The 17,456-nt window shown below is 44.2% G+C and overlaps 1 long non-coding RNA gene across 1 annotated transcript in view; it reads right to left on the bottom strand.

The window, feature by feature from the left end:
* Window positions 1-1,272: 1,272 nt before the first annotated feature.
* The window catches only part of LOC148141969 (uncharacterized), a 124,213-nt gene continuing 108,029 nt past the window's right edge, over window positions 1,273-17,456 (bottom strand). The window contains exons 4-5 of the long non-coding RNA XR_015752405.1: window positions 14,104-14,207; window positions 1,273-2,838 (exon numbers count right to left, since the gene is read on the bottom strand). This is a non-coding gene — a long non-coding RNA (uncharacterized LOC148141969). The remainder of the gene's footprint in view (window positions 2,839-14,103; window positions 14,208-17,456) is intronic.

The raw sequence follows: 17,456 nt of genomic DNA, 5'->3' as shown, positions 1-17,456 counted from the left end.
AATGGAAATGCTCACCCCTGAGTGAACCATTTTGTCAGGAGATGAGGTGAATTTATTTCTCATTCTGTGACTTGCAATGCTTAAAATTTACACGAGAAATTATTGAAAAGTCCCGAAAAAGGCCCAGTGGTGTTGGTAATGACGCAGAAACAACATTGCTTAGTATTAGACAAAACTGTTCTGTGCTTCCAAAGATATTATTTGAAAAATCAAACGGCCGTGCAATTTGAGAGATTCACAGCAAAGGAATTTTATCTTCTCAGAGAGTTAAAAACTGTGTCACTGATGCAGTGGTGTGGGCAGGCCAGCAGAGGGAGGTATTATAAGAATCTAATAATAAAACTCAGTGGTTTGCACTGGTGCCTCACGGTGCCAGGCACCTATGCTCGATTCCACCCTCGGGCGACTGTCTGTGTGGAGTTTCACATTCTCGCCGTGTTTGCCTGGATTTCCACCGGGTGCTCTGGTTTCCACCCACAGTCCAACGATGTGGATATTAGGTGAATTGTCCATGCTAAATTGTCCATAGTGCCCAGGGATGTGTTAGTTAGGGGCGTTAATCAGGGGTAAACGTAGGATAGTAGGGAATTGGGTCTGGGTGGGTTACTCTTCGACGGGTCAGTGTGGATGCGCTGGGCCAAAGGGCCTGTTTCCACACTGTAGCGATTCTGTGAACTCTATGAACAACAGGGACAGACAGAGACCGAGGGGGAGGGAGGCTTTGATTCCAATTTCAATCTATTTACTTCAAAAACAACATTGCATAGCGATGCAGACAGACATACACACAAACTGAGATACTGACGCTAACACACATAACACATGCACACAGAGATACGCACGTGGATATGGACATTTACATACAAACAGATGGACATAACCCTACATACAGGCACACACTGTCTTTAATACAGAGACATGTTTTTTTTTAATTAATAAGTTACAATGGTCAGTCGGAGAAGGCAGGGGAATGGGATTCAAAAATAATTTAGCAGCGACCAAATGCCGTGGCCGACAAGATGGGCTGAATGGTCTAATTCTGCTGCAGGGTTCATTGCTCATTTGATCTTGTGGTGCCTGGGATTGTCTTTCCACGAGGCCAGTGGAGGCTGAATTGGCTACGTATTTGATTTAGGAGAGTTAATAGGAATGTGGACAGGTTTGAGGGGCTGTGTGGTTGATATCTGTTCCTAATTGTCGACTCCTCATATATCAAAAGGGTAGTGATTGGTTTGAGGGGAACACATGTTTAGAATAAGGGCATTCCCATTTCTGACTGAGACAGAGATGTTTGTTTCTCTTTCGGGTTGTGTGATCTGTAGTGTTCTCGTGCCCAAGGAGCAGTGAAGACTGGGTTACTGAAAAAACTCAAGGTCGAGTTCCATAGATCTTTGATGAACAAGATAATCCATATTTATTAGGAACAGACAGGAAGGGGATGTTTAGTTACAATCACATCAATAATACACATTCTGAATGGTGCAGCAGGTGCGAGGGGCTGAATGGCCAGCTGTTGCTTCTAACCCATCTGTTGTTCTCTCAAGCGCTCCGTAATCGTACAGGGGTAAAGAAAGATCTCATTCAGCCAGTCAGCATAATTCTAATGAAACAGGAGGAGACCATTCTGCCCTCTATGGATTTATGCAGGAATAGATTGAAGTCATTCAGCCCACTAGGTACATTACACAGTGTAAGATGAGGCCATCCAACCTTTCCAGCCTTCTGCCCAGCAACAAGGGAAACCCAGTTAACTATCTGGGAATAAACATTCGGGATAGATGATTATTTTCAGGTTGTAAAGTTGTAACTTGGTGGAGTGTCTCAGGGATCAGAGTGAGATTATCAACTATTTACAATCTAAACCAATGACTTGGATGAGAGGACTGATTGGCTTGGAGCTCAATTAACTCATTCACCAAGATAGTCATTTAACTGGACATGGAGACTCTGCAATGGGATACAGACACGAACAAATCTTTGGCAGAAAACAGTATAATGTGGGTAAAGGGAAGTCAGTGTTGTGTTGAAAAGATAAAATAACAGTAACCTACTTAAATGGAGAAACATCAATGAACTCATTGGTATAGAGAGATTTGGACGTCCTGGTGCATGAGCCACATAAAGCTAGTCAGCAGATTCAGCAAGTGATTAGGAAAGTGTAGCGAATGAGGCTGTTTCTTGCAAAGGCAATTGGGTATGATCATCGGTATGTTTTACTGTATGGATGGTACTACATCAGATTGAATATCTAGTCGGTGCAGATTAGCTGGACTGAAAGGTCTGTTTCCGTGCTGTATGAAGCTATGATTCCATCTGGCCTTCATTCTGGCAAAGAGTAAAGTGAAACATCTGTAAAAAGCTTCTAAACCAGTTGCATGTTTTTTTCTTTCAGTTTAGGGTTTCATTACCACACACAAGATATCCGATGTAGTCTGAGCATTGCCTTATACAGAAATTAGGCAGACACATATAAACATGCCTTCAAATTATAAATTACAAATCATTTCAAAATGGAGCAGATAACAGGGATGGAGTCATGCAATCAGGGAAATGTTCAACCAGACCTGATATAGACCAGGTTGGTGTTCGGGTCACATTATTGCATGTTCCAGATCAGAGAGAGAGAAATTGTAACCTGTCGAAGAAGCAAACAGCCATTGCTCCATCTCTACTTGTACTTCTCTACAGCAGCATATGAGAGCTGAAAACCAATCAGCCATCTTCTACGCTCTTTGAGGGTTCCTGCTGAGGATTCATTGGGATCTCTCCACTGACTGCAGCAAAGGGAATTCAGCCAAATCCAACTGTTCCAGGAAGAAACCCCAGTGCTAGCAGCTTCTGTAAGGCAGAATAACTTCAGACGCAGAATAACAATTGAAACATTTTCAGTTTTGCTTTTGTCATGAAATTAAGTGTTGTTTGGACAAAGCTCTTCCGAACTAATATTCTGTACAGTTGCAATTTTTTCTCTTCTGCCTTCAGACGTGTGTGTGTGTGTGTGTGTGTGTGTGTGTGTGTGTGTGTTTCTATGTCTCAGATTTATAGAAAATAAATGTTGATGTTCATATTGTCAATGTCAAAATTGTATATCATTTATGTATCCATCGCAATTCGAGTAACGATGCTTTGGTTTTAGATTAGACATTTTTAGATTAGACCTATCTGACTTGTTCCTAACGCTGAACCTGACCCAGTCTGAGATGGATATCATTTTCAATATCACACACTTACACTGATAATTTGTCGTGATCTCTGGAGGAGTGGGACTAGAAACAGAAACAATGACTCTCTAACCTTGGTAGTTACAGGGATAAGGACAAATACTCAAAAGGCCATTTGAGTGGGAATTCTCGGTCCCACAGGTTTGTGGTACCTGTGTGTTTGCATTTACTCAAAGATGTGTTAGTTAAATATTTGACAGAAAAGTGACTCAAAGATAATGATCTGCAGTTGGGAACGTGGGATTGGAACCGCAACCTGATCAGTCACAATCTTAGTTCCTGCTGGGGCAGGGACCCACACCTGTTTCTCAGTTCTACTTTGCCCCATTCCATTCAATCCCTCAATCTGCTACTCAAGAGCAGTTGGAGACCACTTGCTCCTACTACCTGGTGCACAGAAACCGAGGTGACCATTCAGCCCTTGAATACAGTCAGACATGATTTGGTGTGCATTGGAAAACGTTCTTGCGAAAAGAGTGGGTGTTACTGTGGAACAGTCCCCTCCTCTCTCTTTACAAATGTTCCCCTGGTTCCATTTATTGGTCATGTTGTAGACCTAGATTCAAAGTGAATAATGCCCCCAAACCGTATCCAGATAGTGATCACAAAATCCTCTGGTCTCTTTGACTTCAACAATCCTTCACAGCCCTTCCAGAAAAATAACAACGATGAAACTTCCAATAACAGAATGCAAGAACATTGTAGCAGGATAGGTCATTCAGCTCCTACAGCCTGCCTTTCCCTTTAATAGGGTCATGGCTGATCTGCTCTCGGCCCCAAATCCCGCAGGGCCTAACGTGTCAAACAGCCATCCATCCCTGTCTTTCAAATATCTCAGTAATCTATCTCCCCTACCTCTTTGGAATAGAGACGTGCCGATGGTCACTCCCCTCTGTGAGAAGAAAACACATCACACACATACAGCGTGACCTTTTGACATCAACTAAATATATGAACACTAGGAAAGAATGACTGGCCCTGATAACAAGGCAGTATTTGACTGATGATGGTATCAAGGAACCTGAAGAAAATGGAACTTAATGGATATTAGGAGGAATCTCCCCACCAGTTGGAGTGATTCAGCACAAAGAAGATGGCTGTGATTCTTGGACATCCACCACCTCAGTCCCGGGACATCTCTGCGGGAAATCCACAGCCCAAGCTTTCTCAGTTTCTCCTCAATGTCTTCCGCCCCCCAACCCCCCCCCCCCCCCTCATCATAAGCTCAGAAGTGGGGAAAGTCAATGGAGATCACACAATGTTCAGAATTATGTGTCATCCCTCAGCACCTGTGTCCATATTCAGCAAGACCCGGGCATTATTCAGGCTTGTGCTGTTAAAAAGTCGGTAACATTCATGTAACATTACTGCTGGACACTATGCATTACGACAGTAGAGGGAAGAGCTCATTCAGCACCTCAAGCTCGCTTCACAGAAATGTGAGGAGGTCATTCAGTCCATGAATACTACTGGATAAGAATAGCCCATTTAATCCCTCCTGCCTATTACATAGGAAGAGAAGGAGCCCAGTCAAACACATTGAGCTGTTAAACAGGAACAAGGGATTGCCTAATCAGGCCATTGAGCTTCTACACTGATACCAGGAGGTGGCCATTCTGCCCCTCAAGCCGCTTGTACAGAAATAGGAGGATGTTATAGACGCCCCAACATGATAAACCAATGAATAGGAGAGACTACACGGATACACTGCTCCATGTTGTTCCTCCTGGCTCCATTGCTAATAGTACACAATTGATACGTTTGGTGACGGTGACGAGAGAAGACAAATGTTTCATGTGAAGTCTCAAGGAAGCATCTTTCATCTCTGAGAAGGTAGACTGGTGTTCTCTATGGAGGGCAGAAGCTATTGGGAATGGCTAACTCTTTCAGAAGTAAGGCATTGTAGCTGCTAACAGAGTTGTGAACAATGTGACGCTCAGTGCAGGGTCATACACCATTTGCACATTGAGGTGGTGAGACTTCAGTGGTGTTGGATGAGACTCAGCAATTGGGAAGTCTATTGAATCAGGAACTTCCTGAGTACTTACAGGAGACAGAGAAATAGACAGAATGGAACATTAGACTGATGCAGTGAGGGTTACACATGGAGAGTGGAAATGAGCCCCACAGATATCTGGAAAATCCCATTCCATCTCTGGCCTGTGCTGTTGCGTCTCTCTGGGGTTGAGAATTCTGTTGGCTCAGGATCTGGAGTAACTGCAAGAGTGGGAGGCACTGACAGAGGCAGCAATTATACCCACGCAGTGGGGGATACCACGTGGAAAGACACTGAGTGATATCAGGAGCATGCAGGGAGATGTCAGGATCATAGAGTCATGTTGGAAGAATGGGTTTAGCTTCATGATGCCCTGGTATCAGTGCTCAGGGATGAGCAACCACTGAGCAGGCGAAGTGATGGCCGAGTGGTATTACTGCTAGAGCATGTGTCCAAAAACTCAGCTAATGTTCAGGGGAAGTGGGTTTGAATCCCACCATCAGAAATGGTGGAATTTGAAATCAATAATTTAAAAAATAGTAAATAACAATCCATAAATAAATATGAAACCATTGTTGATGTATAAAAAACCCAAACACTTGTCATAACGACATCTGCTCATCCTCATGTGGTCTGCACAACATACCCCCAAGCAAAGTTTTTGCCTCTCAATTACCCTCTGAAATGGCCGAGCAAGTTACTCAGCTCGAAGGCAGCTACGGCTGGGCAAGAAAGGCTGGTCAGCCAGAAACACCCACATCCCATACCTGATTTAAAAATTAATCCATTAGGATGGTCCCACTGGAACCCTGCTGGGAGCAGTGTCCTGGCCAATCATGTCGGTAGGTTTATGGACAGGGTTTTAAACTGACAGAGAGGATGCAGGGATAGGGTTCAGGTGAAAGGAGCTTTCCAAATGCAAAGAGAAAAGGTGAAGTATGGGAGCACCATGGGAATGTGACTGAAGACAAGCAGAAAGGAACAGGATGGGACAGAGTTTAATTAAAACCATACATCAGGAAATCGGCTTGTGACAGGAAATTGTGGGAAAGAGTAAATTATGGTTTTTTTAAGGAATGGATAATGTCTCTTCAATAAGATAGATGGATTTGTGACAAAGAGATAAAAGATTTAGACACCAGAGAGACGTGGCTACAGGGCGATAAAAAGGTGGACAGAAATATTCAATGGATCACAACCTTGCAGAAACTCAGGTAAAATGGGTAACACTAACAATAAAGGATAACAAAGGCATTACAGAGAAATCATTTGACCTCAGATCATGAAGTAGAGTCAGTCTGAATGTAAATTCTGGCTACTACTTGCCAAGGACACAAGCAGCAGAACAGTTTTAGCCACTGAACAACATTTCATTGCTCATCACTGCATTAAACAGAAACCCATTGGAATTTTTTAACAAATACTGTGATAATTTTGGGAAACATCAATATTCACAAAGTGTGGGACAATCATAATGGCAAGAGCGATATTGGAAGAGGAGTTCAGAGAATTTTTTTCAGTTTTTTTTTGAATAACAGATTGTGCAACTGGCTCGGAACATAACTATCTCAGAGCGACCGTTGTGTGATGAAACTTAGTGAATGAGTAATGTCACCTGGAGAGATCCTCCGGGAAATTGTGATAAAGTGCAGTTTAAAGAAATATAAAGTTTTAAAGTGAATTATAGAGAGGACAAGCTACAACTAGAAAGAAAAACAGTGAATTACATGGGTTTGAGAGGAGAACTGACCATGGTAAATAGGCTAAACAGACTGAAACATGTGCCTGTAAATGAACAGTGGAAAACATTTGAAGGAACAGTGTAAAACACTCAACAAAAGGACATTCCATTGAAACACACCAAACCTCAGCAAGAAATTCCCACTGGCCCCTCATTAAGGATAAAATGTATCATACTAGATTATGAGGCTTAGAAGATCACCAAAAAGTACTTAAAATCCTGAAGTGAGAGAGTGTTTTAGGAGTAAGTGTTAAAGGGATTGCAAAGGGTCTGCTAGCAGGAGTTGGGCAGTGGGAAGGGGAATCAGTGTCAAGGTTTAATGTCACAATAGGAACAGGGAGAGGTGAAGGTGCCGGAGGTGGTAAGAGTGTTACAGAGAGTGGTCAGGGCCTGAACGATGTTACAAAGTCAGTATGAATTGCTGCAGCTGGAGGGGTTTTCAGAGATAGGGAAGGACATATGTACTTTTATTTATTAATTCATGGGATGTGGGTGTCACTGCTAATTACCCAGAGGACAGCTCAGAGTTAGCCATATTGCAATGGGTCTGGAGTCACATGTTAGCCAGACCAGGTTAGAATGTCAGATGTTCTACACAAGAGGAGGTCAGTGAACCAAATGAGTTCTTCCCACTGATCAACAATGCTTTTATGGTGGTCTCACCAATGTCTTTTACAGCCACAACATGACGTCACAACTCCTACTCTCAGTGTTCTAACCAATGAAGGTAACCATCCCAAATGCCTGCTTCACCAGCCTGTCTACCTGTGACACCACTTTCAAAGAACTGTGGACCTGTATCCCTGGGTCACTGACTGATAACACTACCCAGGGCCTGAATATTAACTGTACAAATCCCACCCTGGTTTGTATCACCAAAATGGCACACTTCACATTTATCTAATTAAACTCCATCTGCTATTCTTCAGCCCACTATCCCAGCAGTACGTTCATCCTGTTGTATCTTACATAACCTTTTTCACTGTCCACATTACCAAACATTTCAGTGTCACCCAAAAAACTTACTTATCAGGAAACCAATATTCCCATCCAAACCATTTATCCAAATGACAAACAACAGTGGGCCCACTGCACTGGTGGTCACATGCCTCCAGTCAGAAAAACAACATGTCTCCCATCACCCTCTGTCTCCTCCCATCAAGCCCAATTTTCTGTCCAGTTGATTCGCTCCTCCATATCCTTTTACACAGATCTGAGCTTTTTTCCCAGTTTACCATACAGAACGTAAAACACAGAACAGTACAGCACAAGACCCTTCGGCCGTGATGATATGCTAATCTTTTATCCGACCATACAATAAAAAAAAAGTGGCAAATAGAGTTTAATTCAGATAAATGCGGGAGTGTTGCTGAACCAAGAGACCTTGGCGTGCAGGTTCATAGCACCTTGAAAGTGGAGTCGCAGGTAGATAGGATAGTGAAGGTGGCGTTTGGTATGTTTTCCTTTATTGGCCTGAGTATTGAGTACAGGAGTTGGGAGGTCATGTTGCGACTGTACAGCATATTGGTTAGGCCAATGTTGTAATTCTGCATGCAATTTTGGTCTCCTTACTATCGGAAAGATGTTGGAAAACTTGAAAGGGTTCAGAAAAAATTTACAAAGATGTTGCCAGGGCTGGAGAATTTGAGCTACAGGGAGAGGCTGAACAGCCTGGGGCTGTTTTCCCTGGAACATCAGAGACTGAAGGGTGACCTTATAGAGGTTTGCAAAATTATGAGGGGCATGGATAGGGTAAATAGACAAAGTCTTTTCCCTGGGGTTTGGAAGTCCAGAACTAGAGGGCATAGGTTTAGGACGAGAGGGGAAAGATATGAAAGAGACCTAAGGGGCAACTTTTTCACGCAGAGGGTGGTACGTGTATGGAATGAGCTGCCAGAGGAGGTGGCGGAGGCTGGTACAATTGCAACATTTAAGAGGTATTTGGATGGATATATGAATAGGAGGGGTTTGAAGGGATATGGACCGGGTGCTGGCAGGTGAGACTAGATTGGGTTGGGATATCTGGTCGGCATGGACAGGTTGGACCGAAGGGTCTGTTTCCATGTTGTACATCTCTATAACTCTAACTTCCTTACCCTTCATTTTATTATCATCCATGTGCCTATCCAGAAGTATATTAAATGTCCCTAATGCATCTAATTTTACCGCCACCACTGGCAGTGCATTCCACTCAGCCACCACTCTGTATGTAACGAATCTACCTCTGAAATCTCCCCTTAACCATCCGCTAATCACCCGAAAATTATACCCCCTTGTAATAGCTATTTGTGTCAGGGTAAAAAAAATCTCTCTCTATTCACTCAATCTATGACTGTCATCACCTTATTCACCACTGCCAAGTCGCCCCTCACCCTTCTTCATTCCAATGAGAAAAGCCTTAGCTCCCTCAACCTTTCTTTATAAGACATGCTCTCCAGTACAGGCAGCATCCTGGTAAATCTCCTCTTTACCCCTCTCTAAAGCTTCCCCATCCTTCCTGTAATGAAGGGACCAGAACTGAACACAATATTCCAAGTGGGGTCTAACCAGGGCTCTATAGAGCTGCAGCATAACCTCACGGTTTTAAAATTCAATCCCCAAACTAATGAAATCCCACACAATATATTCCTTCTTAACAAGCCTATCAGCTTGGGTGGCAACTTTGAGGGATCTAAGGACTTGGAACCCAAGATCCCTCTGTTCCTCCACACTGCCAAGGATCCTACCTTTAACCCTGAATTCTGTATTCAAATTCAATCTTCAAAATGAATGACTTTATCCTTTTCCCAGATTGAGTTCCATCTGCCATTTCTCAGCCCAGCTCTGCATCCTCTCAATGTCCTGTTGCAGCCTACAACAGCCCTCCACACTATCAGCCACTCCACCAACCGTTGTGTCATTGGGAAACTTACTAACCGACTCTTCCACTCACACATCCAAGTCATTCATAAACTCACAAAGAGCAGAGGTCCTGGAATCTCTCCCTGCAGAAAACCACTGGTCACTAAGCGCCAGGATGATTTATTTCCATCTATCATCACCCTCTGTCTTCTGTGGGCCAGTAATCTTGTATCCAGACAGACAGGTTTCCCTGTACCCCATGCCACCGTACTTTCTGAATGAGCCATAAGATTTGTGAGGCATGACCTGCCCCTGACAAAACCATGCTGACTATCTCTAATCAAACTATGGTTTCCCAATGAATAATAAATCCTGTCTCCCAGAGTCCTCTCCAATAATCTGCACACCACAGACATAAGACTGACAGGTGTGCAATTCCCAAGATTATCCCTATGCCCTTTCCTGAACAAGGGAATAGTATTTTCCTGCCTCCAATCATCTGGTCCGACTCCAGTGGACAGTGAGGGTGCAAAGGTCATCACCAGGTGCGCAGCAATCCACTCCCTCGGTTCCTGTAGTAATTTTGGACACATCCAGTCTGGTTCAGCGACTTATCTATCCTTATCTTTTACAAAATTTGCAGCACATCCTCCTTCGTAACATCAGCCTGTTTCACGCTGTCCTCAAAAACGACAAGACCCTTCTCAGCCGGGAATCCTGAGGCATAGTATTCGTTATGGGCCTCTCCTACCTCCTGGGACTCCAGGCACAAGCTCCCTCCACTATCCCAGATTGGCCTTATCCTCACTCTGAACATCCTCTTGTTCCTCCTCTGGAGCCCTGTCTGATCCTTGCTTCCTCAACCTTAAGTAAGCTTCCTTCTTCCTCTTGACTAGATGGTAAAGTCCATGTGGACAACATTTACTGCTCTGCCTTCATCTATCTCTTGGCCACCTCCTCGAAGAGTCAATCCGGTTTGTGAAACACGGTTTCCCACTCACTTGACCATCTCGAATCAGCCCTTGCCTTTGTAAATGTAAGGAGCTCCTTTCTCTCAGAATCTTCTCCAACAACTTCCCCATCACTGGGCTCACGGGGCTGTAATTTCCTGCCTTTTCCCTGCAGCCCTTAAGTGATGGAACAGCATTAGCTGCCCTCCAGTCTTCCAACATCTCACTGTGTGTGTTGATAATATCAATATCTCTGTAAGGGACACTGCAATCTCTTGGAGGAGAAAGTGAGGTCTGCAGATGCTGGAGATCAAAGTTGAAACTTTATTGCTGGAACAGCGCAGCAGGTCAGGCAGCATCCAGGGAACAGGAGATTCGACGTTTCGGGCACAGGCCCTTCTTCAGGAATCACTGCAATCTCTTCCCTAGCTTCCCACAATATTCTAGGATTGACCCAATGAGCTACTGAGAATTGATCTACCTTTATTTGTTTTCAGATTCCAGCACTTTCTCTTCTTTGTTGAGGATACTTTCCAAGACATCACTATTTATTTCCCCAAGTTCCTGAGCTTCCATGTCTTTCGCCACAGTAAATACTGAAAAGATTATTTTGTCTAATACCTCAACCATCTCCTCTGGTGCCACACATGGGTGACCTTATTGATCTTTAAGGGGCCCTATTCTCTACCAAGTTACTCTTTAGCCTTTATTGAAACTTGCGTAAAGACTTCTGATAATTCAAATACACCATATCCCCTCTACCACTCCACCCCTCCTACACCCTTACAATTCGGCCATTTATATTCACACCAACAAATTAAACCCAACAGGCTCAAAAACAAATTCTCTTTTATCAAATGTGTTTCTAAGTGGCCAGTTATTGTATATTGACATAGCCTTTCTAACAATTTCAGTATGTTCCCGACGTACTGTCAGGCTAACACTATTTGGTTTCAGACTGACAGCAGAAAGGGTTGTGGGAGTTCTTGTTTATCAATCTGAAAAAGGTAGCTCACAGGGTCAGCAGGTAATAGAGAAGGCAAATCAACTACTGACATTTATTACAGAGGGAATGGAGTCTAAAAATAGGCAGGTCTAGCTAAAACTATGCAAGGTACAAGTCAGACCACATCTAGAATACTATGAACAGTGTGAGTGCCCAAAAGAAAGATATTGTCGCATTGGAGGCAGTCCGGAGAAGGGTCACTCGGCTGATCCTGGGAATGCAGGGATTTTCTAATGAGAAGAGGTGGAGTAGGTTGAGGTTGAAGCCATTGAAGTTTAGAAAATGAGAGAGAAATGGAATGAAACATCCAAGTTTCTGAGGGGCTCTGATCGGGCAGATGCTGGGAAGTTAGAAAATAGAACAGAAGAGCACAGCAACAGGCCCTTCGGCCCACCACGTCTATGCTGTCCAAGATACTATTCTAACTCATACCATCTGCTTGCACATGGTCCATATCCCTCTATTCTTTGCTGTTCATGTTTCTCTCTAAATCCCACTTCAAAACTTTACTCACATTTCTGCTTCTACGACCTCCCTCGGTAACATCCACTCTACGTAAAAATAAACTTCTCTCACACATCTCATTTAAACTTCCTCTTTCTCACCTTAAACCTATGCGCTCCAGTATTTGAAACTTACACATTGGAAAAGAGATTCTGACTATCTACATTATTTATCCTTGTTCCAAATGTTATATTCCTGTGCCTGGTCACCTGTCAGTCTCTGATACTCTCACAAAACAATCCAACTTTGTTTAATTTCCTCTTACACCTAACACACCCTTAAAAACCCTAACACAGGCAACGTGCTGATAAATCCCTGTTGCACCCTCTCCAAAGCCTCCTGGCATGGAGACCACTGTCACACACAGTTACTGGACTGCCCTTGCCATAAGTATATTCAGTGTCCTGACTGTAACCATATTGACATTACCATCACTGTCTAGTGCTCACAAAAGAATTCCTGCTAATGGTTGCTGCTGCTTGCTTATTCTCAGCTCCACTTTTGATATTCAGATCCACATGACTGTCTCATTAATGCATTCACCTCATCCTTCCTTCACAACTTGTTGGCTTTTTGCCTAGTCTGCCTATTGGGACTAGATTGGGTTGGGATATCTGCTCAGCATGGATGGGTTGGACCGAAGGGTCGGTTTCCATGCTGTACATCTCTCTGACTCTATGACTCTGTCCCAACAAGCCTTCAGTATTCACCTCCCAGTGAGGGTCATTCAGAACTACATCTCCGGAATGACAGTTCCATCATATCTGTTCGCTGTCATTCCATCTGCATAATGGCGAATGCAGGGAGTCACTCCTCAGTAGTGGGGGGTTGAACAGATGGGTACAGGTTACAGAGATCGGGAGGCTACAGGGGCTCGAGGATGTTAGAGATAAACAGAGTTACATCTGGTCAAGAATGTCAGTGGGACAAAGGGGTTTGAGGATTGGAGGAACTTACAGAGATAGAGGGAGCTGGATTAGATTCTAGAGATAGGGATAGGGATAGGGATGGAGAAAGGAAGAGGCACAGAGAGAGGGCTGTTTCATCTAGAAGAGTATTGTGTATACTAACATAGATATGGAAGGTTGTCGTGACTGAAGACATTTACAGATATAAGAAGGCTTCTAGGCTCTGGAGGCTACATAGATAGGAAGGCAATGGAGAATGCCAGGTTGGCGAGTTGGAGACAGTTACACAAATGGGGAGGGTTGCACAAACTGAAGGAGGTTCCTGTGGTCGGGAGGGGTATGGTGTTGCGAATGAGGGTGAAAGTTAACAAGACAAAGATCAAAGAATTGGAGAAGGAGAAGGAGATTACAAATTTTTCACAGCTAAGGAAGGGTTGTAGGAGCTGGAGAAGATTACATAGGTAGGGACGGATGGAAGGTTAAAGACAAATACATTGACATGGAGGGGGGTATTGGTGGGAGGAGCATACAAGGATAGACAGGACTGTCAGGGTTTACAGGGATGAAGGAATTTAGTACCTACTGGAGAAGCTTAGGAATTAAGTGTGTTAGGGACTGGAGAACCTGACAGAGACAGAGACAGGGAGAATGGTGTGGACTAGAGGAGATTCCAGACACAGGTAGGATTATCGGGACTGGAGGATATTACAGAGATCACTAACACAGCATGGGCCAGGATTGATGCTGCGATCCCTTGTGCTGTCGAATTGAGGACCAGTACAGCAGAGGTGAAGGCAGGACCCTCACAAGATGGTGGGAATGAAACCTAGAATGTTGCTGTTCCTTGCCCAGCTCTGTATCTATGTCCGGTCTTCCAGGTCTGAACATAGAAGTCTACTACCTCCACCCTGTACTGTTTACTGTGAGTGATCTTACCGGCTGCAGGATTTACTGAAGGCTCCAGATCTCCCTTTCTCTGGCTGACCAACCAGCTTCAATGAGGTGGTGGATGAGACAGGAGTTAGGAACATCCTGATTACCTGTATGAGATAGAATGGGAAATTAGACTGATGCAATGAGGATAACTCATGCAGAGTGGCACTGAGTCCAGCAGAGATCTCGACAATCCCAGTCTCCATCCCTTGCCTGTGCTGCTGCATCTCCCTGGAGTGGAGAATTATGTTGACTCAGGATCTCAGACCATCTGTAAGAGGGAGAAATGCTGACAGAGGCAGCAAATAGACTGACACAGCGAGGGATACCACATGGAGAGGTACTGAGTAATAACACATTATTAGACACTGCATTAACAGGGAATTGTTTGAATTTGTAAGAAAGGCACTGGGATAATTGTGAGGGGATTCAACCTTCCTATCTCATCATCTCTTTGGCGGTGGGTCACAGACGAGGCTGACTCTCTCCCACTCTTGGGCGGTGCGGGTCCTGAGTTGGCTGTACAGACCGATGTTACCTTTCACAGATTCTGTTAAACTTGGGGCAGAAGGTGGCCATGGGAAGCAGGTGGGTGGGGCGTTGGTGTGGCAGCACGCTCCTTTGCTGTTTTCTCCTGGATTCCTATTTTTCCCCACAGCAAGTCGAGGTGCTCAACACCTTCCCAAATGTTCCTTCCCCACTTCAGACAGTCTTGGCCCAGGACTTAACGGATTTGATTAAAAGATGAAAAAAAACCTATCAATTCTGAAGAAGCCAACATTTAGAAATGTGGACACATTTGTTAAAGAAATCGCGAGGTAGTCTCCGAGCAGGACGAGTGCAGTAGGAAGAGGAAACGTCAGCGTTTAATCAGATGATCAGAACAGGGAGAATTGAAGGCGCTGGAGGTGGTGAGGGCAAAGGCCTGAACAATGTTACAAAGCCAGTACGAATTGCTGCAACTAGAGCTGTTTGCGGAGGTCGGGATGGGCATCTGTATTTTCATTGATTCATTCATGGCCTGAGGATGTCAGCGGATGGACCAGCATACATTACCCCAGTGCTAATTGCCCAGAGGCAGCTCAGAGTCAGCCATATTGCTGTGGGTCTGGAGTCACATATAAGCCAGACCAGGCAAGAATGCCAGATGTGCCTCTCTAATGGACATACGTGAACAAGTTGGTTTTTACAAGATAATCAACAATGCTTATACGGTGGCCTCACTAATATCCTGTACAGATACACCATGACATCCCAACTCCTACTCTCAATGCTCTGCCCAATGAAGGGTAACCATCTCAAACGCCTGCTTCACCAGCCTGTCTAGCTGTGACGCTACTTTCAAAAAACTGTGTACCTGCGTCCCTGGGTCATTGATTGACAACACTACCCAGGGCCCAAACATTAATTGTACAAGTCCAGCCTGGTCTGCTTTCCCACAATACAACATCTTGTAACCTCACTGGCCCAGCAGTACTGTTGATTCCATTGTACTCTTCGATAACCCTCTTCACTGTCCACATTATCACCAATTTCAATCTCACACACAAACTTGCTTACCATGGCTCCTGTATTATCATCCAAACTGTTTATATAAAGGATGCACAACAGTGACCCAGCACTGAACCCCATGGCACACCGTTGGTCACAGGCCTGCAGTTTGAGCGGCAACCCTCTATGAACATGTTCTGTCACCTACCGTCAATCTGTTTTGTATCTAGTTAGTGAGCGCTCCCTGGTTATGTGTGATCTAAACTTACTATCCAGTCTGCCATGCAGACCCATGTCAAAGGCATTGATAAAGTTCACGTGGACATCATGTCCTGCTCTGCTTTGACCTCTCACTTGTCTATCTCCACACTCACATTTGAGACATGATTTCCCATGCACAAAGCCATGCTGACGATCGTTAATCTGTCCTTACCTTTCCAAAGGCATGATGATCGTTTCCCTCAGAATCTCCTCCAACAACTTACCAGCCCTGCATCAGTCTCACTGGGCTGTAGTGGCTGTTGATGATGCAAATATCTCTGGGAGGGGCCCTGCAATTTTCTCCCTCGCTTCTCACAAGGCGCTGGGATACATCTGATCATGTCCCAAGGTTTTATTTAACTTCTTGCATTTTAAGATATCCAGCATCTCCTATTCTCCAATGTGAATTATTTTCAAGACATCCCTATGTCTTTTCCGAAGTTCCAGAGCTTCCATGTCTTTCTCCGTAGTAAATCCGAACACAAAATATTTGTTCAGTATCTCCCCCATCAGCAGTGATTCCACACAGACAGCCTCATTGACCTTTTAGGGGCCCTATTCTCTCCCGAGCTAATTTTTAGCCCTTGTTGAAACTTGTCAAAATGCTTCTGAAATGTCAAATATCCCTCTACCGCAACTAGCCTCCCCCACCCTCATCTATTCTGCCATTTAAGGTCACACCAAAATATAGAATCCAACAGATTTTAAAACATTCCCCTTTTATAAAATCATGCATCTCCCATTGTTTCTAAGGATATGACAGTTATCATTTATTGTCATATCCTTTATAACACATTCCAGCACGTTCCCGACTTACTGTCAGGCTAACACCATTTGGTTTCAGACTGATTGCACAAAGGATTTTGGGAATCCTTGTGGATCAATCTGAAACAGGTAGCTTACAGGATCAGCAGGTCATAGAGAAGGCAAATCAAATGCTTGCATTTATTACAGAGGGAATGGAGTCTAAATATAGAGAGGTCTTGCTAAAACGATGCAAGGTACAAGTCAGACCACACCTAGATTACAATGAATAGTATGCGTGCCCTAAGGAAAGACATTCTTGTGTTGGAGGCAGGCCAGGGAAGGTTCACTCGGTTGATCCTGGAGATGGCGGGATTTTCCAATAAGAAGAGGTGGAGTAGATTGACCTTGAACCTATTGGGGTTTTGAAGAATGGGAGAGAAATTGAATGAAACATCCAGGATTCGGAGGGGCTTTGACAGGTTAAATGTCGTTAAGTTAGAAAATTGAACAGTACAGCAGAGTAATAGGCCCTTCGGCCCACCATCGCTGTGCTGACCCTGATGCTATTCTAAACTAATCCCATCTGCCCGCACGTGGGCGATATCCCTCTATTCTCTGCCTGTTCATGTTTCTGTTGAAATGCCCTTCAAAACTTTGCTCTCGTTGCCACCTCTCCCACCTCCTGAGCAGCTTCTACCCTCTCGGTAAAGACAACTGGCCTCATTCATCTCACTTAAAACTTCTCACTCTCACCTTAAACCGATGCGCCCTACTATTTGATATGTCTACATTGGAAGGAGGATTCCAACTATCCACATTATCCATGCCTCTCCTAATGCTATATACCTTTACCACGT

Source organism: Chiloscyllium plagiosum, unplaced genomic scaffold, assembly GCF_037043375.1.
Source record: "Chiloscyllium plagiosum isolate Xiang-an unplaced genomic scaffold, Cpla_swu_hap1 HiC_scaffold_31, whole genome shotgun sequence".
NCBI lineage: Eukaryota > Metazoa > Chordata > Chondrichthyes > Orectolobiformes > Hemiscylliidae > Chiloscyllium > Chiloscyllium plagiosum.
The sequence above is the reverse complement of the archived record's forward strand: the minus strand, read 5'-3'. Positions and strand labels throughout refer to the sequence as shown.